The sequence below is a fragment of the Saccopteryx bilineata genome, chromosome 1 (assembly GCF_036850765.1).
Source record: "Saccopteryx bilineata isolate mSacBil1 chromosome 1, mSacBil1_pri_phased_curated, whole genome shotgun sequence".
NCBI classification, from domain to species: domain Eukaryota; kingdom Metazoa; phylum Chordata; class Mammalia; order Chiroptera; family Emballonuridae; genus Saccopteryx; species Saccopteryx bilineata.
This window is the reverse complement of record NC_089490.1, coordinates 388,615,633-388,642,569: the sequence shown is the minus strand read 5'-3', so window position 1 is coordinate 388,642,569 and position 26,937 is coordinate 388,615,633. Positions and strand designations below refer to the sequence as shown.

The 26,937-nt window shown below is 48.0% G+C and overlaps 2 pseudogenes; both read left to right on the top strand.

Moving 5' to 3' along the window:
• Positions 1-21,783, top strand: part of LOC136319681 (wee1-like protein kinase 2) — a 59,916-nt pseudogene extending 38,133 nt beyond the window's left edge.
• Positions 21,784-23,112: 1,329 nt separating this feature from the next.
• LOC136319680 (large ribosomal subunit protein uL6 pseudogene) lies at positions 23,113-26,646 on the top strand (annotated as a pseudogene).
• Positions 26,647-26,937: the final 291 nt, after the last annotated feature.

The following is a 26,937-nucleotide window of genomic DNA, read 5'->3' as shown; positions in this document are numbered from 1 at the left end:
CTAAGTGTGATAAGGAGCCAGGCCCAGGGGACTCCAGAAATTGAAAGGGGACAATGATGGAGGCCAGAATGGGCAGCAGGTGGTGCTGAGAGATAGCAGATCTGCTGGGAACTGGAGGGGACAACTGGAGGGGAAGGGGCGGCTGGGAGCCACCTTGGAGACCCTGAGCCAAGGGTAGGAAAAGAAAGTAATCGGACCCAAGACCTGAGGGTGGAAAGCTGGCGGTGGGAGGAGAAGAGGGAGAGGTGGGGTTGGGAGCTTTCTGGGCAGAGATGGCTGGTTATTTGTCAGACAGGAAGCTGCCTTGGCTGCCCAGCCATCCCCCCTTCTGCAGCCTGCGGGGGAAGAATGAGGATCAGATGTCAGGTTCCAAGATGTGTGTGTGAGTGTGTGTGTGTGTGTGTGTGTGTGTGTGTGTGTGTAGAATTAGGGAGTCAGGACTTCTCCTTAGGGGACTGCTCTGCTCAGCTGGAAACTGGCTCCAGGTGACAGATGGCATTCTTGTCCTACCACGTGACGAGGACAAGATGCTGGCACACAAAGGCTGTGAAAGTTGAGGCCCAAATCTGTTGTCTTCTCCTTTCACCTTCACTCTCAACTTGGGAACAAGCCCTGGGTTACCTTCTTCTGCCCCCAACTTGGCAGTCGCTGGGGTGACACTAATCTAATCCCCTCCCCTGCCTCCCTCCCAGCTTGTTTTTCATCACAGGTCCTCTGTTTGGCCTCCCTCTGCTCTTTCCATTCTTTTCCTCCTAATTCTTTCCTCTCTACTTCTCTCTTTTGCTTCTCTTATAGATGATTTCTATATTGTAAAAGGAATATATGCTCCTTCTAGGAAACTTGGAAAAGGCACACAGAAAAATACATAAGAGAATATAAACTCAGAACCTGCTGCGCAGAGAATACATGTTTTCTGGTTCCTTTTTCGGATCTCTGGCTCTACACAGCGAAGCCTAGTGTACAGGATGGATAGCAGTGTGCCAAGCTTTCTTCTTTCTGAAACATTTATTTCCCTATGCCATTAAAAATTCTTCAAATAATAAAAATTCTTCAGTGATAATCTATCCCAAGGATTTATTTGACCATTCAACTTTTCTCAATTATTACATTTTTACAGTTTTTCATCATTATAAATTATATGATAATAAGCCTTTTAGTCCATAACTCTTTGTATGTTGGATAATTATTTCTTCCATTTGTTTCTTCCTAGGAAGTGTCTTTTACTTATCTGAGGGGGGACCCCAATCCAGAGACCCACCTATAAGGGTAGATCTAGACAAAAAGTCTTCACCTACCCTTTGTCTGAGCTATCCAGTGCTTCCCTGTGCCCTGTCCCTCTTTAACAAGGGGCCAGGGAGACACATTTGAGAGGGGGTCTTCGCAAGATCACCTGTCCTCCCCACTCAGAAAAACTGCCAACCCAACAAAACCAAAGGTCAACGTAGCAAGGAGAACACATTGTCCTCATTGTCACATGGTTGGACATGTCTGACTTTGAGGGGAGGTGGCTTCTCTTAGCCACATTCTGTTAAATGGGGATGACTAATATGCTCTTTAACATACCTGCCTGGGGCCCTGGCCAAGTACAAAACTCTCACGGCCTGGTTGAAAAGATGATGCACAGCTGGGCCAAGGGCTCGCTCTTCCCCTCCGCCCCTGCTGGAGCGAGAGGCTCCAGCCCATCCTCCCAAGCTGCTTTGACAGAGCAGAGCCCAACACTTGCCTCTAAGTAGACTTTGCTTCCAAGTCTACAGGCAGCAGATCATGGTCTATTGGGGAGGGAGATGCACATTTTTAGCAAGAGGTTTGTGGTCCAGGTCTAAAGGGCAGGAGGGACACGATGCTGTTAGGTGACTATGACAGGGTCCGGGGGTCCTTGGTGCAGGAAAATGTCCCAGTTCAGGTTCATCAGGGAAATAAACCTCTGCGGTTGATTGTTTGTGTTGCTTGACCAGAACATGTCAGTGTGTGGGCTCTTGTTCTTTTGTTCCTTCTCATTTATTTATCAAACATGTATTGGATGATTACTATATGTCCAGGCCCCAGGCTGAATTATGTCTGGTTTAAGGGAAAAGTATGACATAGCTTCTCTTAAAGGAGCAGGTGATCCGAAGGGGGACTCGCAGGCACATAGAATCCTAACATAAAACAATAAGCTGGCTATGGCAATTGAAAAGAGCAGAGGTTCTCTGCAGCCTGGGGGACTCTTCCTGCCGTGAAGCAGTAAGACTCCAGTAAAGCCTTGAAGAAGAGGCTGGGTTTGAGTCGAAGAGTTATGCGAATAGGCATTCTAGACGCTATGGACAGAGATAAGTGATGGAGCATGTGCAGGGCACTGTGAAAGCAGAGGGCCTTGGTGGCTGTCTGGAGCTTGTTTCCCAGGCTGTCATTTGCAGCTGATGTGATGCATATAAGAATATGCTTGGACTCTGGCATCAGAAGGCTGAGAGAGGAAGATGACAGAAGGAAACGTGAAAAATGGATTCAAGTCTTCATGAGGAGCTCCCTGGCCCCGTGGGCTGCCTGTGAAGCACTTCCTTAGGCTGATCCCCCTTTGACTTTGGTGCCAAGTGCCACCTTGGGGGGAGGTGACCTCATCCATGGTGTGAACTGAGGTTATGCTTGTAAGAGTGTCCCATTAACTGTTGAGCAAATAACGTGTCTAACTGGTCCTAGGCTCTGTAGCAGGAGCTTTCTGGGTGTCACCCCGAGTCCTCCTGACAACAAAGCCCACTTCACATGTCGGGAAGCCAGGGCTCCCAAGCGCATGACACAGACTCACAGGTGAACCCAGGCATCCTTTGTGATCCCACACTCCAGTGATTCTTCTATAGTCCTCCTTTATCTTCTATAGCTTCCCAGATATGGGAAAACTGACGGCAGAGAGACTAGGAGAATTAAGGTCATAGTAGGTGACCAAATGGGGCTCATACTCAGGCCTTTAGTTTCTAAAGTTCATCCTTTTTATAGTGGTGGGAATGAGCAGTCAGGAGGTGAAAGCGGGGGCCTGGGAAGAAAGGGGTAGTAGAGAAAGGTGAAGATAAAGAATTTTCTTCTGAAGTCACAATATTGCCGAGGGCTAAGGCCATAGGTATCCATTCTTGAAATATGTACTAGTTAACATTTGGTCTCATTGAATGAAGGGCATTTGATTCTAGACTTTAAGGACATGACTTTTTTTATTTTCTCTTTTTTTATTATTAAATTTATTGGAGTGACATTATTAATAAAATTATATTGGTTTCCAATGTATAATTCCATGCTACATCATCTGTGCCCTCCATGGCCGAGGTGATCCATGTCACTACCTTGTGAGCAAGGCAGGTGGGTGAGCAGCACTGTCTGGGGTTGTGTCTTTCTGAACTGATAGGGTTGAACAGCTGTGGTTGAGAGCACGAACTTGTGGACAGCCTGCGTTCAAATCCTGATTCTGCTCTCACTGGCTCTGTGATCTTGGGCAAATTATTTTCCTTCTCTGCATCTATTTTCTCATCTGTAAAATGGGGATAATAGCACCTGCCTATTGGGAAGGTTGCAGAGATTAAATGAGTTAAAGCATGTAAAGTGCTCAGAATGTTGCCCACTTTTAAGTAAATGCTATGTGGGTGATTGTGATAATTTTCTTACTCTGGTTGAGTACTTGCTTCTCTTGGAACGTACCCTTGGGTTATTTCAGATCTGTGGCTTCTCCCAGGGTAGCACCCACTCGGATGTGAAGCTGAGATCTCATAGCTACCATCAAGGTGACTTCTCTGCTCTTGTGGCGGGAGCTGCTTCTGTTTGGTCTTCTCGCCCTGCAACCCTCTGTTCTGGTCTAATACTGTAGATCTTAGAGTACTGAAGTACTCTAATACTTCAGTCTCACATCTGAAGGGTTCTCTGAGACCACCTGGTCCAAATACTTTGTTCTTCAGAGACTAAGATGGGGGACATGACTTCCCCAAAGGTACCTGCTCAGCTCTGGAACTTGGACTAGTTTAGACCTTTGTGTCTCCAGTCCTGTGATGGGGCTCACAACCACAGAAACATGGCATCAGAAGTCTCATGGGGCCTGAAAGTCTGAAGCCTTGGGATGGAGGGGAGGCCGCCTGAGTAACCAGCAGAGATTTAATTAGGTGTGTTATAAAGTGTATGACTGAAAATGCTCCTCACGTTGGTGTTTTTTTTCTCTCTCTCAAGTTGGTTTTCTATGTCACACATGCTAGGGGGCAGGGCAAAGAGAAGTAAAACAGTTACTTCTGTCTTTGTCTGGAGAAGGAAGAAGCTGTTTAAATCAGTGGGGAAGAAACATGGGATCTTGGGGAGGAAGGGAGAGGCTGAGTGAGGGCAAGAGTGTCATCCAACCTGGCGGGGCTGATGGGAAAGAGGAGGGAGGTGAAGAGAAGAGAAATGTCAGGTGGTGGGGGCAGGACAGGACAGGGAAGCGGCCATTTGTCATCATGACTTGGTTAGAGGAAGATGAAGACTAGTGCCCGGGACTTGCAGCAATGGTTATTATGTACAGAAAGAATAGCAACACCCTCAGCCCACACCCCATCCTGCCATCCCTCACCTCCACTCCAAGCTGCTGAGGGGAGCATCCATAGGATCCTTCTTTTAAAACCTGCTCCGGAGTTTGCAGGAGCTCTGGCCAGAGCTGGGAGCCCCCTGGAGTTAGTACTCTCCAGAGGTTCGGACGCCATAGCTTGCTGGGTATTTCTTTGGCCAGTCGTTATCCTTGGCCCACATTTGAGAAGTATAGCTCTGGAATCTGTAGAGTCAGACATTTTTGGAGGCAAGAGGCAGCTGCTTGAAAGGAATGATGGTTATTCAGCATCTCATTGATGAGGTAACATTTGCTGACATTAATTTGCTGTGTCCCTGCCTTGTGCTGGGCACTCTGGGAGTTACTGAGATGCTTTATTTTGATGGAGTTTTGGAGACACTGTTAGGAAACGTTGCTTGAAATGACGCAAGTGCTGTATGGGCTGGGCAGACAGTGACTGTGTGGGCTTACAGCAGAGGCCTCAGGAAGAGCAGGTGGGGAGGGTGGTGACCCTGGCTGGGGACAGCCTGCCCTGCCCTGCCTAGAACTCAGACTTCTTTCTACAGCAGGCTCAGAGAGGTCAAACTAAGCCTCACAGAGCTCCAGTGACTTGCCCAAAGTCACACAGCTGGTTAACTGTAAGAGAAAACTTCAAACCCACTCAAGAGAAATCACTCAAGAACTGTGATGTGATTGATTACAAGTGATATGGTTATGAGGAGTGCCTGCAATGCATTCATATCATCAAAAATATTTTTTTTCTTACTTGGGAACATGGGTTGGCACGATAACTAACCTTCTATCTGCTGTCTGGATTTTTTCTTTAAATGCATCCTGTACATACTGGCAGATAATCTCAAAGCACCGCTTTTATGATGAACCTCTTTCGCTCTCTCCACATACACCCAAACACTTTGAATTCCTTGCAGAAACAAAATAAAAACAACCTCTTGTGGTTTATAGTGCTGAACACTAAATGTCTAAGACACTGCATCTCACTGGTTTAGCACCTTTCTACTCTGTAATCTGTAATTGTCTTTTCAAGTTTTCCAATTAAGTTGGAAATCTATTGATTTGCTTTCTCATTTGTTGCCTTAACACATATGTATCAAGCCTGTGGTGGGTATGAAGCCGGTGTTGGGTGCCCAGCAGTGTGCTCCAAAAAAATGCTTCCTTGTGTTCAAGGAGTGTCTCATCTAGAGATGATGACAGACACAAAGACAGAGAATTACAAGGTAGTGTGATTAACGAATGTCCTGCTAGATGGTGCGTGGGATGGAAATGGTGCAGGAGTCCGGGGCATGGTGGTGAGGGTGGAAGTGTCACAGGGAATGAGGTATTAGAGCTGAGCCCACCTTGAAGAATGCTTGGGGGGGGGGGTCAACTGGTGGAGCAGCAGGCTGAGGGAGATGGTTTTTGTTGATTAAATGAAATATTCAAAGATCTTGGAGAGGAGGTGAAGGAAAGAATCAAAGAGACCTGCCAGAGAAATGCAAATTAAAACTACCATGAGATACCACTTCACACCTGTCAGAATGGCTATTGTCAGTAAATTCACAAATGACAAGTGTTGGCAAGATGTGGAAAAAAGGGAATCCTTGTGCATTGTTGGTGGAAATGCAGATTGGTGCAGCCATTATGGAAGACAATGTAGAGTTTCCTCAAAAAAAAAAAAAAAAAAAAAAAAGGAAAATGGAACTACCTTATGACCCAGCAGTTCTACTTTAGGGGATTTATCTGAAGAAACTCAAAACACTAATTTGAAAGAATATATGCACCCTTGTGTTCATTGTAGTGTTATTTACATATGGAAGCAGCCCAAGTGTCCACCAATATATGAATGGAAAAAGTGTGGTACATCTATATAATGGAATATTATTTGGCCATGAAAAGAGCAAAGTCTTAGCATTTGTGACAGCATGAATGGACCTAGAGGGTATTATGCTCACTGAAATAAAACATCAGTGAGAGAAAGACAAATACCATATGATTTCACTTATGTATAGAATATAAAGAACAAAATAATTGAACCAAGTTGAAACAAACTGATAGAGAATGGACTGGTGGTTGCCAGAGGGGAGGGGGGTGGGAGATGGGCTGAGAGAAGTGAAGGAATTAAGAAGCACAAACTGATAGTTGTAGAACAGTCATGTGGATGTAAAGTACAGCACAGGGAACGCAGTCAACAATTTTGTAATAACTATGTACGGTGCCAGGTGGGTCCTGGAAATATCGGGTGGAACACTTTGTAAACGTGATTGTCTAACCACTATGCTGTACACCTGAAGCCAATGCAAAATAATATTGAAGGTAAAGTGTAATTGAAAAAAAAAATTAAAATTTATAAAATAAAAAGAAGAGAAAAATAGACTTGCAAATATCTGGAGCATGGTGTTTATGTGAACACAGAAAGCTGTGAGCCCACAGAGCTGGGGAGAGGCCATATCCTGAGGTGTGTCTTCCTTCCTGAGAGCGCAGGTTCCGAGGGCAGCTGGAGCTCCTGAAGGCACTTTCAGTTGGGTGGTGGAGTGGGGGGGCTTCATATGTAATGGTCTTCATCAGGGACCATTTCAGCGTTGACAGATGTTCTGTGTTTGAACTTCTTGCAGCTGTACAAAGGGAGGGCCAGACAGACTTAAATGGCAGGAGACAGTTGGACAGAAAGTGTCTCCAGCCACTCTTCCTCTCGAACTTCTCATCTTGCCTCTCTTAATTCAGGTCATAGTATCATGGAGCTGGGAGAAAACCTAGGGATTCTGAGGTCCAACTCCTTTTCCATGACACAGATGGGGAAACTGAGGCTCAGGCAAAGTTAAATGACCGCTGCAGATGCGTCAGGCTCATAAGTAAACTCTGGTTGGATCTGGATGTTATAGCTACCTGCTGGTAACTTTGCATCTGAGACTACTTCTTGACCAGTTCCTAAAAAGAGTGACAACCTATCATATTAGGTGACAATGAGTCCAAGTCTGGGCACAGGAAGCGGGCAGTTAGATGCTGGCAAAGCCACCCATCTTGCGGTGGTATGGAGGTGTCATCCTGGTTCTGCTGAGAATGAGGTCAAAACTCAATTTTTAAAGGTGACTTTAATAGAACGTCTCTATATCCCTTAAGCTCTGTCTGGTGTTAGGACCAGCAATAAAAAAGTCCGAGAGGAACTTTTCAAACTACCATCTAGATAAGCAAACTGTCGTCTGTTAGATACTTCCTGGAAACAATTTGGGAATTAAAACATGATGGCCTTCCCCCAACTCTCCACATCTAGAAGTGTCAAGAATTTTAATGTCCTGCCCTGATCAGAGTTAGCTTTGGAAAATAACTTCCAAAAGCTAGGTGGTCAATGACTATTGAAGATACCTGAAATTGGGTTGCAGCATGAAAAAAACCCTCCAGGCTCGTGTGTGGTTTAGGAGGATTTTCAGTGCCTATAGTGTGAAATGAACAGAACTTGCAGAATTCCTGAAGAAGGACTCTGGCCCACCCAATGGTTTAGTTTCCTGATGACAGTAATTATGTATGTGATAGGAGAGGAAGAAAGGCAACCATGTCCTAGACTGTAACAGTCTCGGTCTGTGTAAGCTGTGTGCAGCCTCTGACTTGTCTCTTAATAGCAAAGGCTTTGGACGCTGTACGAGGTTTCTTTAACCTATGTTTTACCTGGAGTGTTCCAACCGTGCTGTAACATGTCTAAGAAAATGCAAGCTTGTCCCAATCTTGGCCATGCAGACCGAGAAGCGAAAGTTGAGCTGATGTTGTTGGGAAAAAAACAGGCAAACAATAGATCCGGAGTTAGAAGAACCTGGATTGGACATTCTGGTGTCAACAGCTGTGTCATATTGCTATGCCTCAGTTTCCTCATTTGTAAAATGAGAGCGCCTTCTGCTTCAAGGTCATTCTATAATTAAATGAAAAGCCCTTTACGGTCTTGGTATTTAGTGGTTAGTAGGATGAAGATGAAGACCTGGAAGAAACAGTAGATAGGGACAGCTCAGCAAATGAGTCCAATAGGTCAAGTGCCCATGTGTCCCTGCATGTTTAGTGACTTGTGATATTTGTCTGTGAAGAGGATATTTGTGTGGTTGATTTTGGCTTGACATGTATTTTAATATGTGATGGGCATTACACCCCCCAAAATGTATTCAACATTTTTTCACCATCACAATGTTTCTTCCTTTCTTTTCAAATGTGCTCTCTTCTCTGTGCCCTTGCATGTTCTGAGTGATAACTTTGAACTTGCTTTTTGAGCGTGGTGCTCTCCAGTCACTCTCTGTGCTAGGCTGGAGTGGGGGCGGAAGGAGGGATATTCCCCTGTGACAGAAACAAGGGATGGAAGAGCAACCGTGTGACAGATGTCCTGCCACAGTCATTTGTACCACGAGGAGATTGGTCAACCAGTTAGAGAAGCCATAGGTAAACCTGGTTGGGACTAACCTCCCTGATCTCCCAGGCTCAACACAGTCTCTCTCATTTATGACCCAAGTTTTTCCCCAAGGGACTCCAGGCTTTGCTGTCTGCACAGACTCTTTCCAAGCTCTGCTTTAGCCTCCCTTGCACTCTGTGGCCAGAGATGACACTGACAGTGTCTTCCTCTTACTCATATTGGGGTCCCTAATTATCATGCTGATCAAGACATGTTTTCTTGGCTGTCTGGATTGTGCTCATTTAGTTCAATCCCAGTTTCCTACCAATAAAAAAAGAAAAAGGTCCTATTTTCTCTCGCCCTAACACAAATGATCCATCCTGAAATGTTTACACGATACCTTTCTCATATACAATACTTATTGATTCCTCTATATTTATAAAATTTCCACTTGGGGAAGAGCTGTCTCCTGGCACATACCACCTTCTGCTTCTTTGCTTTTGTCTGTGCTCTTGTCTTCCAGCCACGTCTCCAGTTGAGCACACTTGGTTTTATTAGCTCATTGCAACAAAGGTGAAATGCAACTCAGTAAGAGGGTGTTAGAGAACACATAGGATTTGGCTTGTTTAAGTGATTTTGGGAGGAGGATTCAAGAAAGCAGGGCTTTGCTCTGGATTGGATGCTGCCAAGAAGAGGTGTTAAGTCTATGATAGGTATCTTAATCTAGAAGACAGGAGGAATGAAGCGACACTCAGGCCATAATTGCTAAAAATGCAGCAGTCACTCATATTAGCCTGGATAAGATGTCTAGTCATTGTTGTGGCTTGGATAATAAAAAGGGCTAAGTGACATTTCCAAGGCAAGACCTGTCTTCCTGCTTTTCTCTTTATCTTCCCTTCTTGCCAAAGGCAAAGTCAGACTGCAAAGCATTCATTGATGATATTCAAGTCTTCCCCATTGCCGAAGTTTCACTCATTAGGCAGTTGTGTAGAGAATGCAGTCTACAGTTAGAGTTAGATTAGTCACTTATTCTCCCTGTGGCCGCCTGGGTTTCCTAATCTTCTGATGTGATAAGGACTGCACAGTAGCTTTGAAGACTCTGAACAAAATTCAGGAGGCAGCTGTAACACAGGCAGTGACCAGAAACAAAACTTGTTATTGGTTCTTGTAATTGATCCTGAAGACAGGGGCCTGGATGATCAAATCCAGACAATGAAAACGTGTCCCAAGTTCAAGTGGTTTTTTGTGTTTTTTTTTGGATGACTTTTTCTTTTAGCCGACTTGTAAATTGTTCCACTTCTGCCTATTGTGTTTATATAGGTGCAGCAAGAAGGGATTGCTACAGTGTAGATTCCCTTGGGCTATCTAAGAAGAAATTCAGGGCTATATGATCTTCCATGGCAACTCCGGCTAACACAGTGAAATTGAAATTGGTTGGTTTGGCTTCCAGAGTAGAAGCTGTGCAATTTATGATGTCTTCTGGGTTTGAGAGCACGTTTTGGACCGGCCTTTCCAATGAAATCTCCCTACTGTGGGAATTGCAGTTTGCGTACTATGCACGGAGGGCGAGTGTTGTCCTCAGTTCCCCCAGGCCGTCAGTGTTTGCTTCTTTTTGGAAGTTTCTGTACATTCTTTTCAGAAAAACATAATTCACCGGAGGGGTGGTCATTTTAAACTCTGAAAGTCTCAAATTTGTTCTGAAAATAGAGGAAAAGAGTATGTAGTAGGTGAGGTGGTGTGAGCCTGATGTCCAAGAAAAAGGAACCCAGCGGGGACTGACGATATTGGCAATGTCATTAGTCCCAATAGGAGGGAGCTGCTTTTTTCTTTTGCTATTAGGATGAGAAGTTTCCCTGAGTGGAGTTAAGCAGTTTCTGCAAAGCAGGATGGAGTATCTCTGAAGAGAACAAGCCATGGCAGCAAGAATATTCCTAATATTAATTTCTTTTTCTGATGAGCTAGGTTTCTGATAAAGGTTACAATGACCTAAACAGAAGCATATTCTCAACATGGGGTCTAGGCCCATTAAAAAAAAAGGTTTGGAATTAATTATATGAAGGAAATTTAAGTATCAGAGGGGCTGCTAAGAAGGAAATTGACCACCTGAAGTATTTAAAGGAACAGTTATTAATGTGTGCCAGACATCATTATGGACTGAACAAAACACACTAGAGAATTTTATTTTATTTTTTTCTTAAGGGGCAGAAGACCTCAGGGGTTGAAAATAAGAGATAAGGAGGTCATGCTGAGAAATCTTTTAGTTAGTTCACAGAGAGTGTTAAAGTGTAGTCATAGACAAGATTAGTGGGAAAGGGAAAGAAAAGTGGCGCTGAGGAAGCGAAATGAGTCTCGTTTTTTTTTGTCTCAGGTGGGAGTTACCCACCTCTGTAGTCAGCAGCTTGTCTGAGTCCAGGCAGACGCTCTTTTCTGCAGTCAGCTTTTTCTTGTGGTTTAGAAGAATCCTCAGTTTGATCCCTCCAATGGGATGAGGCCCAGCAGTTCAGCGATGTCTCTTTTTATCTGGGAACCACAAACCCAATGATCAACACTTTGGAGTTCATTTTGCTACTCTTAGTTGATAACAGTACTTGATGAGGTCGTTCAAGGCTCAATGGCCGCTTCTGTCTAGCTGTTTTGGAATACCAGAACACCAAATCACCAGGTTTTCAAGTCACGCACAGGTGCTTAAGTGAAACCTCGCCTAGTTTGCGACCCAGGAGTCTCAGATGTGTGCCTTGTGGAGTCCAAGGCCCTGAGTCCGGGCAGTGAGAACTTTAGCAGAATCTTGCTGGAACCTCCATTTCTGTTAATACACTCTTTCCAACATTCCTCTTACTGAACAAAGTTCGGTTTCTTTTAAAAAAATTTTTTTATTGAATTTATGGGGGTTTCCATTCTTGGAAAACAATAAGAAGGAGAGTTCTAGTTTGGAATTTGCTCTAGTTGGGAATTGATTCTTAAAATTACACAAAGTTATACAGGTTTCAGGTGCACAATTCTATAATACATCACCTGTATATAAATTGTGTTCATCTCTCTAAGTGAAGTCTCCCTCCATCACCATCGATCATCATGAAAAGCCATGGGGGGGTTTCAGATGCTTTCTTTCCCGTATGTGCCCTTGACTCTATTGGAAGCTTTGAGGATGGAGCCTGTGCCCGGTGTTTCTCATGGTGTCCAGTGCTGCACCTGGCACAGAGTGGGTGACTTAGAAGATGACATTGAAGTTGCCAGCTGGGTAAGGCCCAACGGGATTCTAACCTCTTAGAGAGAGGCCAGTGACCTGGCAGAGCTGAGGAATTACAGTGGTTCCTCTCTCCCCTTTCGGACAAAGGGGCAAAAGGAAGACAGACAGGCTGCACAGAAGATGAAAAGAAGATGAAGATAGCACCTAGAGCAAATTCCAAACTAGAACTCTCCTTCCCATTGTTTCCCAAGAATGGAAAGTTGGACTTGTACACCTGGCCCAGGTGGAGACCCTGGGGACCGCGTGGGGCGGGGCTCTGCAGGGAGGAGGCGGGCACGCGGCGCTGCCCCGGCGGAGAGGTGAAGCGGCGACAGCAGGAGTTCCTCTGATGGTTTACCACTTGTTTATCCGGGTTTCAGTTGCTCTCCCTTCGTCTTCCTTTCCCTCCCCTGGTCTTGCAAACTCAACAAATCTATAAACATTCGTAACACAGGTATGCCAGGCCCTGGCATTTGGTTATAAATGCCACTAAGGCATGGTCTCCAAGACTCACCCTGCAGTGATTTATGAGACTGCAGATGATGCAGAGAAATGATAACCACTGACTTTCTATTCTGAACCCTCTGGGTTCTAGATAGCTTTTTACTTCCTCTTTGGGTCTATGCAAGTGTAGGAAAAGAGGAATTTTTTTCCTTAAAAGGAGAGAGGAGAGTCTCCTGATGGCTACTGTGGCCATTTGGAGAGAGAGGAGGAACTCCCATGCTGGAGGTGTGGCCTTGGCCAGCAATTTCCCAACGGCCCCACACTGAGGGGTCTGGAGGGATAGGACGGAGTGTTGGAACATGGATTTGAGTGATTAAGCAGTAAATCAGGATGAGTCAAGTAGGACTAAGGTCAGAACTGAAATTGGAAATGAAAAATGGATCAGCTAGAGTGGCCAAGTAGCTGGTGGGAAGGGCCTTGTGGAGTGGCCCCCAGAGCCTCCAGCCAGTCCTCATCTCCCCCATCTTCCTGAGGCCTGAAAAACAAGGACCAGGGGCACACCCCCTGTGACTGAGAAGATTACCTTCTCCATGCCCTGCAAGACCCTCAGGGGCCCGAGGGCCCCGCTCTCCTCCAGAGCAGTGTCTGTCTCTGCCTTCCAGCTTCTCTCCCTCCGAATTCATCTTCATTAGTAACTATAAATGTCAGAGTCAGAGCCATTAGAAGGCTGTGCCTAGATAAATAATGCTTTTCATATTTAATTTACGAGTAGTTCTGCAGCCTCTTTGGGGTGTGCTGGGTTAATTAAGAGCTGAATTAGATGGAGCTGCATCTCCCTAAGGAGACTCAATTAAACTCTTTCTTGCAAAAGAAAAAAAAGAAAAGAAAAAAATAGAAAAGGAAAAGAAAAGGTGGTCGAAGAAAGGGGCCCATTGAAGGATCCGACTCCTCCATCATGGCCTCCACCTCGAGCTGCTCGGAAGGGAGCTCAGGATGCTCTCAGTTGAGCCTTTCTTTCCTTTACATTTACAGTGTGGAAGCCCCTCCAGCGCCGAGGCCAGCGCCCGACGAGCGGGAGGTACAGGGTACTACTGCCCATGCTGAGCTGGGCCAGCTTTTCTAGCTGGCATGGGCTTAGTGCACTGCAGCCAGGAGCTAGCCGGGAGCTGAGCTGGGCCAGTTGCCCATGGGATGCTGCTTGGGGTTGGATGTGGTACAGGGGGAAGCTGATCCCCAGCCTCAACCAGGACTGTGACTCTGAAATTCCAAACCCCCATTTCTAGTCTCTCTGCCCCCAAACTCAGGCTCCTTTGCTGGGGCTGAGCAGAGGAGGGCATCCTGACTGTCTAATGGGCAGCTGACGGAATCCCACAGAGCTCTGCCCTCCCCTGGGAGGGCTGGGGCCCTTCTGTTGGGGGAAGCTGCTCCGGCTGTTGGGGGCCTCCCTGGTGGCGCTGCACCCCCCACTACTTCAGGCGATCAGACCACAGAGCTCAGACAGTTTGGTCCATCTTTACAGTTCATGGGCAAACAGTATGTTCAAACTCCCACAGTGAGTGAGTTGGTACAGTGGTGGGCCCAGAATCACAGGCTGATGCCACCAACACACTCAGACGTGTGTGCACTGAATCGCACGTGCATGTACACCCTTTTCATGGGCTTATGGGGTCATAGAAGGCTCTTACACACCTCCAATATGGCAGCTTACAGATACTCCAAGGCCTGTGGAGACAGAAAGTACCTCTGGATCACAAACAGGCTCAACCAGTCTCCTGCTCAGACAAGAGCCTCCACACATCCCTGGAGACCCTGCTACAGGGTGACTGCATTGTCACAGAGTCTGCACGCTTTCAGAGTAAATAAACACTGTCAGCACCCCTACCTTTCCAGACATAGTCACCAAGTGCCAGACGCTCGCAGACCGTCTCCAGACCTCATTACCACATGCTCACCCACCTCGTGTAAGCCTCGGGCCGGAGAAACTGTCTCTCTGACAAACATGTGCTCACGCGTGTGCACAGACACACGTGCACACACACTTCGGCACAGGGCTCAAGTCCAGACTGGTGTTTGTTATACAGGAGATGGAGTGCCCTGTATGACTGTCCCTCAGCCTCCAGAGCGATTAATTGTCGACTCTGCAGCAAGTGGAAAATGAACCTTCTTGTGAAGAATACAGTCCTCCACGTAGGCCTGGCTGTGATGTCCCTCTACCCTGCAGGACTCCAAGATGACACAGTTTTCTCCTTCATCCATCAAACCTGGCTTTGTGACATCTTGTACTCTGAGGAAGTGTTTCCCTCGCAGGGTTTCTATAGCAAAGAAGGCTGCAACGTGGCCTCCCCCTGCCCCTTTCTCTTGGGTCAGATCCCCATCCTTAGGGTGATGCTGATGCCACAGAGGGTGTGGGGGCTCTTAAAATAGGTGGAAGGGCTCTGGTTCTCTCTGCATCTCTCTGAGCTCATTCTGGATTTGTGGCTTCCCTTCTAGATTTTTTATGGCCAAGTTCCTCTTTGGGGACAGAGCTGGCTTCTCTGGCTGGCCCTGGGGGGCTTCATTCTGGGCTAGTTTTGTCTTCTCTCTATTCAGCGGAGCTGACCCTCAGAGGAGATAGACTCCAGAGCAGTGTTGGGCTTTCAGTTCTGACTTGAGACCTGGGAGGGTCTCATAAGTCATCTCTCCCTACCCCCTGCTGTACAGAAGAAGAGCAGGGACTGAACCATGCCACACAGTGTGTCAGGGGCTCCTACCAGATTTCCCTGCCACTCCTCACTGCACACACTATTAGGCAGAATAGGCAGCTACCAGGATGGGGAAAGGGGAGGGAGAAAAAAGGGGGGTTTATCTCATTCACTGAAGGAGACAATCAGCAGTCTTAAGATCTGCTCAAACAAAATCACCAAATGTTCAAATGGCCTTGAAACACTATATGTTAGTCCCAACATCAGGGAAGAGGAGCCTTGAAACCCAATATGTTCGTCCCCATAACAGGAAACAAAGCCTTGAAGCGAAGAGTATATAACTCCTAAGACCCCAGCAGGCAGGGCACTCAGGTTTGTTGAGTTGCCCGCTTGTGCCTTGTGTGCATAACTTTGCTTAATAAACTGCTTGCTTTGTTTGAATACTGCACCCTGCCTGTCTCCTGAATTCTTTCTCACAAGCATGACAAGAACTGAGGAGGAAGAAGCCCCAGGGACTTGGGTCTTCTCCATTGACAACACCACAACTCTCTCTCACTGTTGCTTTTCTGCCATTGTTTCATTTCTTTCTGGTCAAGGTGTATCTTACTTTAAACAACAAATAAGTTCTTTAAACACTGTTTGTAGGGAATAGCACAACATTATGTTCAAGAAGACTGTACCTAGGTGTGCTTTGGTCCTCAGGTCCAAGATGAGGGTAGATGATTTTTCTCCTCATTCTTTATGGATTAAGTTCAGGTGAACATGCACACAGGGTCCTGTGTGACCTAGCTTTTGCCTACATTTCCATTTCCATTATGTCTCATTGTTAGCTTGCACTCAGCAATTCAGCTCCATTAACACATTATTAACTCCTCGTTCCTTCCCACCTCAGGGCCTCTGCACATATTGTATTCTCTGCTGGAAATGCCTTCTCTCCCTCCTATTATTTGTTTAGTCAGTGCCTCTTTCTAGGGCTCAAATGTCGCTGCTATAGGGAACCTCCACGACTCCCAGTCTAAGTTGGATTCCCCCATTTCCAACTCTTCTGACACTCCTCATAACTTCTTCAATAACAATTAAACAGTAATTTTAGAATTATTTCATGCTGTTTCTGTCTAATTGCTGCTGCATTCCTCCTAGGGCTTAAAAGAGAGATTGCAACTAATTGATACTAAGTTCATATTTGTGGAATAAATGACTGAATATGGAAAAAAAAAACCTTTGTAAAGAGAGCTTTTACTTACTAAATTGTATCACAAAGTGTGTCTTCCCTCCCCAGGGGCTTGCTCCTTAGGCCCTAATGTTTGTAGTGCTGTAGTTTAAAAGGGGCTTTACAGATTTCCTTTGATCCTCCCAAGAGCCCTGGCTGAGGGCAGGGTGGGCAGTGAAATGACCCCTGAGAGACAATGGCAGAGCTGGACATCCTGCCTCTTGGTGGGAAGTCTCTTGTCCCACTTGATAACCGAAGTCATTGTTAGATTAAATACTCAGCTTGGAAACTGGATTGCTTAGATCTAGTTTTGTGTTCTCCAAAGCATGTTCCCTAGAACACAGGTCCTGAGAAATCTTATGTGATAAAAGGGTTCTTAGGTCCAACAAGTTTGAGAAATGGCATGTCCTATCACTCCCTCTTAGAGACTGACTATGCGTATCAGCTCATTAAAGGCTATGAGAAGTCCTGCTAGAAACCTGCTAGCCCTGCGTTTCTGAAACTTTCTTGACCATAGACTCCTTTCTTTCTGGTGATACTTGTTCTGTGGAACACATGATGGGAAACATTGGTCAGTTTATTTCCTATAGTAACCTGGACTTTTACCTCCCAGGTTTAAATGATGCCCACTGCCTACTCCCCTTACTGGGCTTTAATCCCTTTTCCCTCCATCACCCCCAGCCTCCTTATATCGCTCAGAGCACAGTGGGAGGCTGTTGCTGTTTTCTCCTGGCTCCTTATAGATAAGGGATGGGAGCACGGAGGGCCTGTGGTGGGGCTGCGCAGTTATCTGGAAAAGCTTCGTAGACTAAGTGGAACAGAAGGCTGATAGAGGCGAGACCAAGCCATCCTGGAACACAGCAGAGGGGAGGACTGGGTCAAGCTTGGTGGCCTGAGGGTCTGCCTGGGGCCCTTGTTTCAGTTATTACCCACCCCCCAACCATAGCCTCCCTGCTACTGCCCCATCAGCTGAGGGCTCTCCGTCACCGTCCATCATCCTCTCTGAGCTGTTAGACACATCTTCTCCGCGCCTTCATTACTATAGCTTGGATTTGTTCCTTTTACCTCTTGCCTGGATCCTGGGCTGAGGTGCTGTGAGAAGTCAGGCTTCCCCGTCACCTCCTTGCCTGTCCTGACCCGAGATGGCCTTGAGGCGAGGTCTGCGACTGCTCACCTTTGAGAGCACACATCAGTGAATGAATGAATAAATGAACCAGTGAGGGAATGAATGAGTGCATGAACGAATGAACGGAAACGTGGCTGCCTGAGCTCATGAGGGAACGGGTCCAGGCATGCAAGGGGGAATGAATGAACTTGTTCCGTGGGAGTGAGTGGGTGAGCGGGGTGTGTGTGTGTGTGTGAAAGTGTGCCTTGATCACACTGCCCATCCCTTCCACTTGCAATGGCACATTCATCATGTCCTGTTTAAGACTAGTTTGGTGCTCACATTTGCAGTGCCTGACCTGGAGCAGGGCCTCCTCAGGCATCTACTGAATGCAGTAGGGGGAAGTCTTTGACCCTCAGAAAGGATTCCAGTACTGACCATGTGAGTTACTGCTGAAGAAGTCTCCCAACCTTTCTAACAGTGAGAGCATCATAATGGCCAAGCAGCCCTTTGCTCTAGCCCTTACTGACTCGACGCTTAATGTCTCCCGGGAACAAGGCAGTTGGGGTTTTGGATGCAAGGCTAGGAGTCCACTCTCGCCTAGTGACTTAATGATGGTTATCTCACTCTTTTCTCCCTGCCTAAGGCTTCCACATCCTCAACCTGGACATTCATCACAACTTGCTAGAGGGCAGCAGAGTCCTGGACATGAAGCCAGGCAATTTGGCCTTGGAGGGGGTCACTGTTTGCTTCTCGTTTATTAATAAGCTTCAGTTTATTAATTTTGAAAATAAGGGAGACTAGTACCTTCCTCATAAGGATCTAGAGAGCGTCAAATACGGTGATAGATACAAAAAGTATTTTAACAACTTTAATTAAATAAGGGCAACTTGTCAATTTCCCCCACAGAGGATGGGGAAGCTCACCTTACAGGGTTTTTATGCAAATGAAATGATGGTGCTTAGTCATCATGTTTGGTAAAATTGATCTTCTATCACTCTTACATCGTTCCTACAAAATCTTCCCACTTGATGCCAGTCACTGGAAAACCCTGGTCAAAATCACACCAGCCTCAAGCTTCTGTGTTTTTGTGGCCGGAAAGCATAGCAAGATTCCAAGCCCAGCTTGCCCTCTGGAAGTGCAAGTTGCCTCCTGGAGCGTGCTTTTCCCGTTTGCATTCTGGGAGCATGCTGACCATGAGTGGGATTGTGACCCTTCGCCAGGAACTTCCGATGTGTAGAATTAGTGGATGATCTACACAAAAAAACCAGTGCCCACATTGTGGCTGGACACAGGGTCCTTCTCAGTTTGTCAACCTGGAGCACCCAGAGCCATAGCTGAGGTTCCACTCAGGGGGCAGTCTGCAAATATGTGGGGTGCAGCTGGGTTTCCACCTGGACTTTCAATGCTCCAGCTTCATCCCCACATCCTGCCCTTGGGTCCCACTGTAGTAGCCCAGCCCTTCCTCTCTGTTTCTGGGGGAAGGATGTGGCCTGAGTTCAGCTCAGGGCAACTAGGCCCCTCTGTAGGTAGGTCAGAGGCCAGGGCAGCAGGCCGTCCCTGGGAGGGAGGAGGACAGTGTGTGGGAGGGGAGTGGTGTTTGGAGAACCTCAGCTTGTGTGGGTTTAGCTGGAGCCTGGCGGGGGGAGGGGGGGAGGAAGAGTAACAGAGACGTTGGTATTTTGGTTTGCTGCTTTTCTGCCTCCCTGAAATGAAGGGGAAGGGTGTAGTGGTCAGCGTGGTGAATAATCAGATGGGCGTGTTTGCAGTGTTGTGGGCAAGGTTCTACTCCGGGGATGGAAGGGCCTCTCCCCCTCCAAGTCTCAGGCTGGAATTCTCTATACACTAAGGATGAATGACTGGGAAGGGCTGCAGACCCAGACGGAGCTCAAGTTCCCAGTGTCCTGCTTTGGGCTGGGAGACCTCACTTAATGGGTCATGTTGACCTCACACTGTGGTCACTTCTGCAATTCATCTGGCAGCTACTTAATGAGCACCTCCTATGAGCCTGGCCCTGAAGTAGGTCACGGGTTTACAAAGATGAATAGGCTAGGACCTACTCAAGGTGCTCCCAGTCAAGTGGGAGAGGCAGACTCCTGGACATTTAAAGGGGCGACATGGAAATGGATGGGAGTATGAAAAGCATGATGAGATGACTTTCATAGGAGGGAGCTGGGGGGTGGTAATGGTTTGTCAGTGAAGGTGACTATGGGCAAGACATCAAAACTGAGTAGATGTTCTCCAGAGTGAAGAGGGGTAAGGAGACCTGAGCTGGCGCCTCTGTAACGTGGGAAGGCATCAGTCCGGCCAGACTGATCAGGCCGGAGGTGGTGTGGAGAGCCGTGGGCCAGTGCAGACTCCGCCCTTACCAAGGGGCAGCCCACGGGCCATGTCAGAGTTAGCACAGGGTCGGAACAGGTGCTGAAAACCAGTGTCAAGTCAGTATTTAAAAAAAGGCAGGTGGAGGGTGAGGGCTTGTCTTGGTTTATTCAAATCCCTGTGCTGCTCAGCATGTGAAATAGGACTTTGTCCGTTTTTTTTCTGGTTTTTTTTTTATATATTTTATTTATTGATTTTTAGAGAAAGGGGGGAGAGAGAGAGAGAAGGTGGAGGAGTAGGAAGCATCAACTCCCATATGTGCCTTGACCAGGCAAGCCCAAGGTTTCAAACCGGCAACCTCAGTGTTCCAGGTCGACGCTTTATCCACTGCGCCACCACAGGTCAGGCCGGACTTTGTCCATTCTTAACAGCCCCTGAGGTCACTGTGCTGTCCCAAGGCCTGGAAACAGGGACCGACCAGACAGGAGGCAGCCATGCCTTGCTCTTCAGGAATGTGTCTTGAGAGGTCACCTCCTGCCTCCTGCAGGACAGGGCTCCGAGTAGAGGGAGCAGAGGTGGCTAAGGGAATGCTAAGAGCTAGGATGGGCAGGGAGGCTCCAGAAAGGTCCTTCCAGTGTGGACTTTGACCTGACACCAGACCCCCAAGTTCTCTGGCCCCATGAAGAGGTTGCTGACAGTTCTCTCTGTATGACCTTATCATATCCCTTGCTGGTCAAAGTTCATTTAGTTTCTTTTTTCCTCCTTATAAGACAGATTTGAAACAAGAGCCTCCACTTGTGGTGCTGTAGGGTGACTTTGTGTGGCTCCCCCACCCCTTCCCCCGTTGATCGGTCTCCTAATGTCTTCCAGTCTCTCGGGCACACACCCGTCTGAACCCTGCTCTGCTTGTGCTCCTGCTGTGGCTGGCTCTGGCCTTTATCTGCTGCCTGCAGCTGTCCTTGGGGGCCCACACCCCTCCACCTTTTCCTCCTCTCTCCACTTCTGGTTCTAAAGGCTTTGCACATCTCCAAGCAAGGTCTGAAGTCCCATTCCAGAAGCCCAGAATATTTTTTGGCAAGGTTGAGCAGATAGACATGTCATTAATATGGGAGTCAGTAATTGGGGGGTGACTGGGGGAAGAGGTAGCAGAAGGACCATTTTCAGGCAGTCTTAAAGTCATAGTAATGATAATAACTGGCATTTATTGTCTACTGTGTGCTTGTTACTTTGTTAAATGGTTTATTTAATCCATTTCTTTCACTTGCTTGTCTCAACAACCAGAGTAGGTAGGTACGATTACTGTCCCCATTTAACCTGGAGGCCCAGGGAGAAGAGGCGGTGTCTCGCCTCTCCCGTGCTGAGAGAGCTTCCTCCCTGGAGCAGTTCTCTAACATCCCTCTGTCCCAGCTGGGATGGCTCAGGGAGCCACGCCTGATGAGGGGGATCCTGGGTAACAGTCTTCTTTGGCAGGCCCTTAGCGTCTGTTTTAGGTCACAAACAGAAGACTTGTTCTTGCGACCTAAGTGAAACCCTTCCTACCCCCGACACTTGCCTGTATTGTGGGGAGTGTCAGCCAGGGCTGGTCTCCTGCAGGTGGGCACTGGAAAGAGTGGGGAAATATTTTCTGTTAGCAGCTCCTTGACTTAGGTCCTCACCTGCTCAGTGGGTTGGAAGCAGGTGTCGACCCCAAAAGCCTTGCCTGGGGACCCTATTTCAATGTTCTTCCTTTGGGTCCCAGGACCTTAACGTTCTTTCTCTGCTCCAGGAGCTGGACCTCACATTCTGGGGTCCAGCCCCTTACTCTCCGACTGTCCCTCCCACTCTGGCCCCAGGAGCGGAGCGAGGAGTCACGGCGACCCTCTGTACCCTGCAATGTGGCTCTGCTGTTTCCACAGTCTGGCTCGGGGACCTGAGGGCTGCAATGGGAAGATTTTGCCCTTTAAAACAATGTCTTTCTTTTAGAGAGTGAGGAGCTAGTTATTAATATGAAGAGATCCTTCTAAGATAGATGTATTCTGGGCCTGCTTGGAAAATAGTTGAGGAATAATGGTTGAACCACTTTGGAGAGGAACAGATAACACCTCTAGGGAAGATTTTTTCTGGAATGCCCAGAAAACCAGAAGGGCTGGTTGCAATAACTCTAGGTGTTTCCTGATCTTTCTCTTAGGCTCTGGGGGGATGCTTGGGCCCAGCGAGGGTCTCCCAGAAGTTAGCACTCAGTGATGCTTGATGAATAGATAATCCTAGCAGGGTCTTGTGGAGACAGTGAGCAGGGGAATGGTAAGGGGCAGAAGGGGGTGTGTGCTAGGGTCTGGAAGACACTTTCACCCCACAGAAGGGAGTGCCTACAGCTGTCATCTGCCCAGGAATGACCTTGAGTGATAGAGAGGTTTCTCACCTACACAGAGGAGGTGGGCCTTGCCAGGTACAGCCAATGACTTGGGGAGACAGCCTGGGTGGAGTGCACTGATTGGCCACAGGAGTGCGGGGGGCGGGGCAGCCTGCCTGGGAGCCGCCCCAGCACTGAGCCTCAGCGTGCACTCCTGAGGACGGCAGGAGCTGTCAGTGCGATGCTCAGAGCAGACCTGTGGCAGGGACTTGGGGTCTGCAGAAGACCCCGGCCGAGCAGACCCTTCCTCGGTGTGCCAGGGTATCGGGCTCCTCCTTAGGGCCCCCATTTACTACTGTGTGCGCTGATCCCTTTCTGGCTTGTCCCCGCCATGCCCCATTCATACTGTAATGGGAGCTTGTTCAGGACAGGGCTGCTGCCCTTTCTTGTTCTCTCCTGCGCTCAGCACAATGCCTGTACACTAAGGTGGTCCTTAACGTCCCTGAGTGCAGACAGCAGAGGGCAACAGATAGCCTCTCACAGGGATCCCATCCTGGAGAGAGGGGGAGGGGCACTGCTGACCAGCTGGGCTGTTAACAGGCTAGAAAGCGCCCAGGCTGGGACATCTGTGTAATCTTTGCAGGTAAAAAAAAAGATGCTCAGAGATTCAGTCACTTACCTAAAGCAACAAAACTTCTGGGAAAGACTGGCCTAGGCCAGCCCGGGTCTCAGGGGTCTAATGCTTTGTGCAGCAGGGTGTGTGGGCACAAGCCCTGCCACGCCCCTGGGAAGCTTGCCGTGTCTGATAAGGGAAGCCTTGTAGGTGCCACTGAGCACTGTGTGATGCCTGTCCTGCCCTAACTCCCACCATCTTGCTCTTGGTTTCCTTGTGGTAACTCTCGGCTACCTGGAGATGGCCCCATATCCCGTGAGCCTGTCTGCCTCTCGGAGCTGAAACCAGCCCCTGGACAGCCTGGAGCACTCCCGCCGGCCTGTCAACTCTCTTCACTTTCCTGACAATCCACTCACAGGGAAAACTCAGAGGGGCCTGCAGCCCCGGAGCGGGAAGATTCTCCCTCTTGGTCACCCCCTTCTGTGAAGCACTTGATAAACTTCCATGAGGCTCTGCTCAGAGGCTGCCGCTCAGTGGTGGTGAGAGGTGCTTTTTAGGACGTGCCCATGCCGCTGCAGGCCCAGGGCTAGGGTTCCTCAGCATCTCATCATGCTCATTGTGTAGATGAGGAGACAGAAGCCCAAAGAGATGGAGTTACTTGCCCAAGGTCCCAGGCTAGGGTTTGAACTCAGGACCTTACAGCATGCTGGCATTTTTTTGAGAAGCCCATGATCAGGGATAGTGAGCTTAGTCTTTGTTTGAGGATAAGTGCCTTCTGCTGACATCTTCCAGCTGAGCTGGGCAGGTGTTCTGGCCATACTTGCTGGCCTCCCGGGGCCTGGGCCTTCATCGGTTTGCTTGGAGACACTGTGAAAGTGAGCGTAGACAGGCAGTGACAGTATAGAGTGAGGAGCAGTGGGCTCGACAGCCGCTGGGACAGCCACCCTCAGCTGGAAGGCCTGGGTGAGGTGGTGGCAACCCTGAAGCGCCTACCCCCTTCAGGGTGGTCAGCAGCTTCTCTGAGGCTCCAGTCCTGGCCCAGCCTCCTGACTTTCAGGCTACAGTGGCTTCTGAATGGTCCTTGGTGGAACTCAGCCATAAACTTTTCCCGACGGGCGGCCACACTAGATGCGTTCTGCTGGATTTGAGGGAGGGAGGGAGGCTGAAGACTGGGAAGGGAGGAGAGAGGCCATTTGATTTTGGAATTAAATGCACAGAAACAATGGAAATAATGGCTTGGGAATCAACAACTCAGATATTGTTGTTTAATTTCACTTACTTTTATAATAAGTAATACACTCGCATGGGTTAAGAAAAGGATATGTGCCCTGGCCGGTTGGCTCAGTGGTAGAGCATCGGCCTAGTGTGCAGGAGTCCCGGGTTCGATTCCCGGCCAGGGCACACAGGAGAAGCACCCATCTCCTCCCCCTCTCCTTCCTCTCTGTCTCTCTCTTCCCCTCCCGCAGCCAAGGCTCCATTGGAGCAAAGTTGGCCTGGGTGCTGAGGATGGCTCCATGGCCTCTGCCTCAGGCGCTAGAATGGCCCTGGTTGTAACAGAGCAACGTCCCAGATGGGCAGAGCATCGCCCTCTGGTGGGCAGAGCATCGCCCCCTGGTGGGCATGCTGGGTGGATCCCGGTCGGGTGCATGAGGGAGTCAGTCTGCCTCCCTGTTTCCAGCTTCAGAAAAATACAAAAAAAAAAAAAAAAAAAAAAGAAAAAAAAAAAAAAAGAAAGAAAAGGATATGTCCGTGGAAAGTCTTCTCCAGCCTCTGTGTCCAGCGGTATGGCTCCTCTTCGCAGAGGCAGCTGTGTTTTGTGTGTGTCTGTCTGGAGATAATCTAAACACACACAAGCAGGTATGTATAGACTATTTAAAAATATCAATTTGTATACTATCTGAAAAATAGTGTTTTGCATGTTACTCTTTTTCTTTAACAGTATATGTTGGTGATATATATTGATTACAAAGAGATTTCTTAGTCTCTAATGGCTGGGTAACATTCCATTCTATGGATGTACCATATTTTTTTTAGTGAAATATAATTTACATACAGTAGAATGCATAAACCTTCCGTGGACAGCACCATGAATGTTTCATATGTATGTACCCATGCGAACACCACCAAAATACAGAACTTGCCATTGCCCCAGAAAGTTCCCTTGTACCCCTTCCCAGTCAATATCCCCATCAAAAAGTTACCCTTATTCTGACTTCTACAACCTCACCTCAGTGTTCTTGTCTTTAAAATGGGGGTAATCTCTTTGCTGCATCTATTGCGAGGATGAAGACCATTCTGTGAGCAATCAGACTGTCAACATCCCAGAAAAGGTGGACCGACATCACTCTGAAGGGACACACAGTTAGTGTGAAGGGCCTCAGAGGCACCCTGCGGAGGGACTTCAGTCACATCAGTGTAGAGCTCAGTCTCTCTGGAAGAAAAAGAAGAGGCTCCGGTTGACAAATGGTGGCGAAACAGAAGGGAACTGGCCATGGATCACACTGTCCGCAGTCCTGTGCGGAACATGATCAAGGGCGTTACACTGGGCTTTCGTTACAAGATGAGGTCTGTGCACGCTCCCTTCCCCATCAATGGCGTTATTCAAGAGAATGGTTCTCTTGTTGAAATCAGAAATTTCTTGGGTGATAAATATATCAGCAGGGTTTGGATGAGGTCAGGCATTGCTGGTTCAGTATCTCAAGCCCAGAAAGATGAGTTAATTCTTGAAGAAAATGGCATTGAACTTATATCAAATTTAGCTGCTTTGCTTCAGCAAGCCACCACAGTTAAAAACAAGGATATCAAAAAAATTTTGGGGTGGTATCTATGTTTCTGAAAAAGGGACCGTCCAGCAGACTGATGAATAATATCTAAGTTGTTCAGCTATGGAAACAGCAAGATGCTGGATGATGCTTCAGACTTTTTTTTGTGTGTGATATTTTAAAGATTCAATAAAGGCCACGTATTGATAAAAAATAAAATGAGGGTAATGTTGGAACTGACTCACTTGGTTGTTGTGAGGATAATGCAAGCCACTGGTACAGTGTCGGCCACATAGTGATCATCTGACAAAGGTGGGCATCAGGATTATTACAAATAAGTCCTTGCTTGGTGCTGTTTCTCTTGCCGTAGCCTGGGCTCTTCAATTACCCCCAGAGTCTGTCTGTCTCTCTCTCTCTCTCACACTCTCTCTCTCTCTCTCACCGTCTAGCCATGGAGATAGACCAAGAAGATCATTGTGCAAAGCACATGAATGGTCCCATTGTTCCTGGGCTGAGTTCCCAGAGCCAGCCGGTGCGGCATTGACCAGGGCTGGGCTGTCCAGTGGGAGGTGTCCATGGGCCCCTGACCAAGGACTGACCATACCTGGCAGGACACTCACTGCCCCTCCTTCCCCAGAGAAAGGCAGGGAAGAGCCCGGTTTTGCCTGGGGCTGGGCAGGGGGAGCTGAGAGGGTACCTGCTGTTCTCCACATGGCCTGCTGGCTCCTGGACGCCAGGGGCTGGGGCCTGAAGATGGTGCGCTGTAAGCTGGCACCTTGGAGCTGAGAAGATGGGCCAGAGGAGAAATGAAGAGCAGGTGAGAAAAGGGAAGTGGACATTGGATGCTTCCTTATCCTTTCTCCCCTCCTGGGGTGAATGAAGGTGGGGTCTGGGGGAGGAACTGGCCCATAGGAATCCACCGAGTCAGGCCTTCCCCGCTGGGCAGCTCACGCCTCAGAAACTGACCCAGGAGGCCGGCCTCGTGGTTACCTCTGGCTGGAACCCCAGTGCAGGGCTGCAGGTACTGGCACGGAAGGTGAGTTTGGAGCCGCTCCAGGGTCCCTCGGAGTGAGGCCTGGGGACAGACACCAACTTCCTGACCTTATGCCTTTCAGTGCCTGCCTGTGAGATGCAGAGCAGTGCCCACTCTCCCCTGCTTGTTACCATCTTCCAACAAAGAATGTGCCAGAAGGTTTTTCACCTTTTCAGCTCCAGCCAGGGTTAAGGGGCTGCCTTAGGGGTCAATAGGAGGTGTGCTCACGTGAGCAAGAGGGGTGAGAGGGTGAAGGTAGGAAGCAGAAAAGGGAGGGGCTGGCCTGGAAGCGCATGAGGGGGCTGGGGGGACCTGGGTCAGGGTTTATCA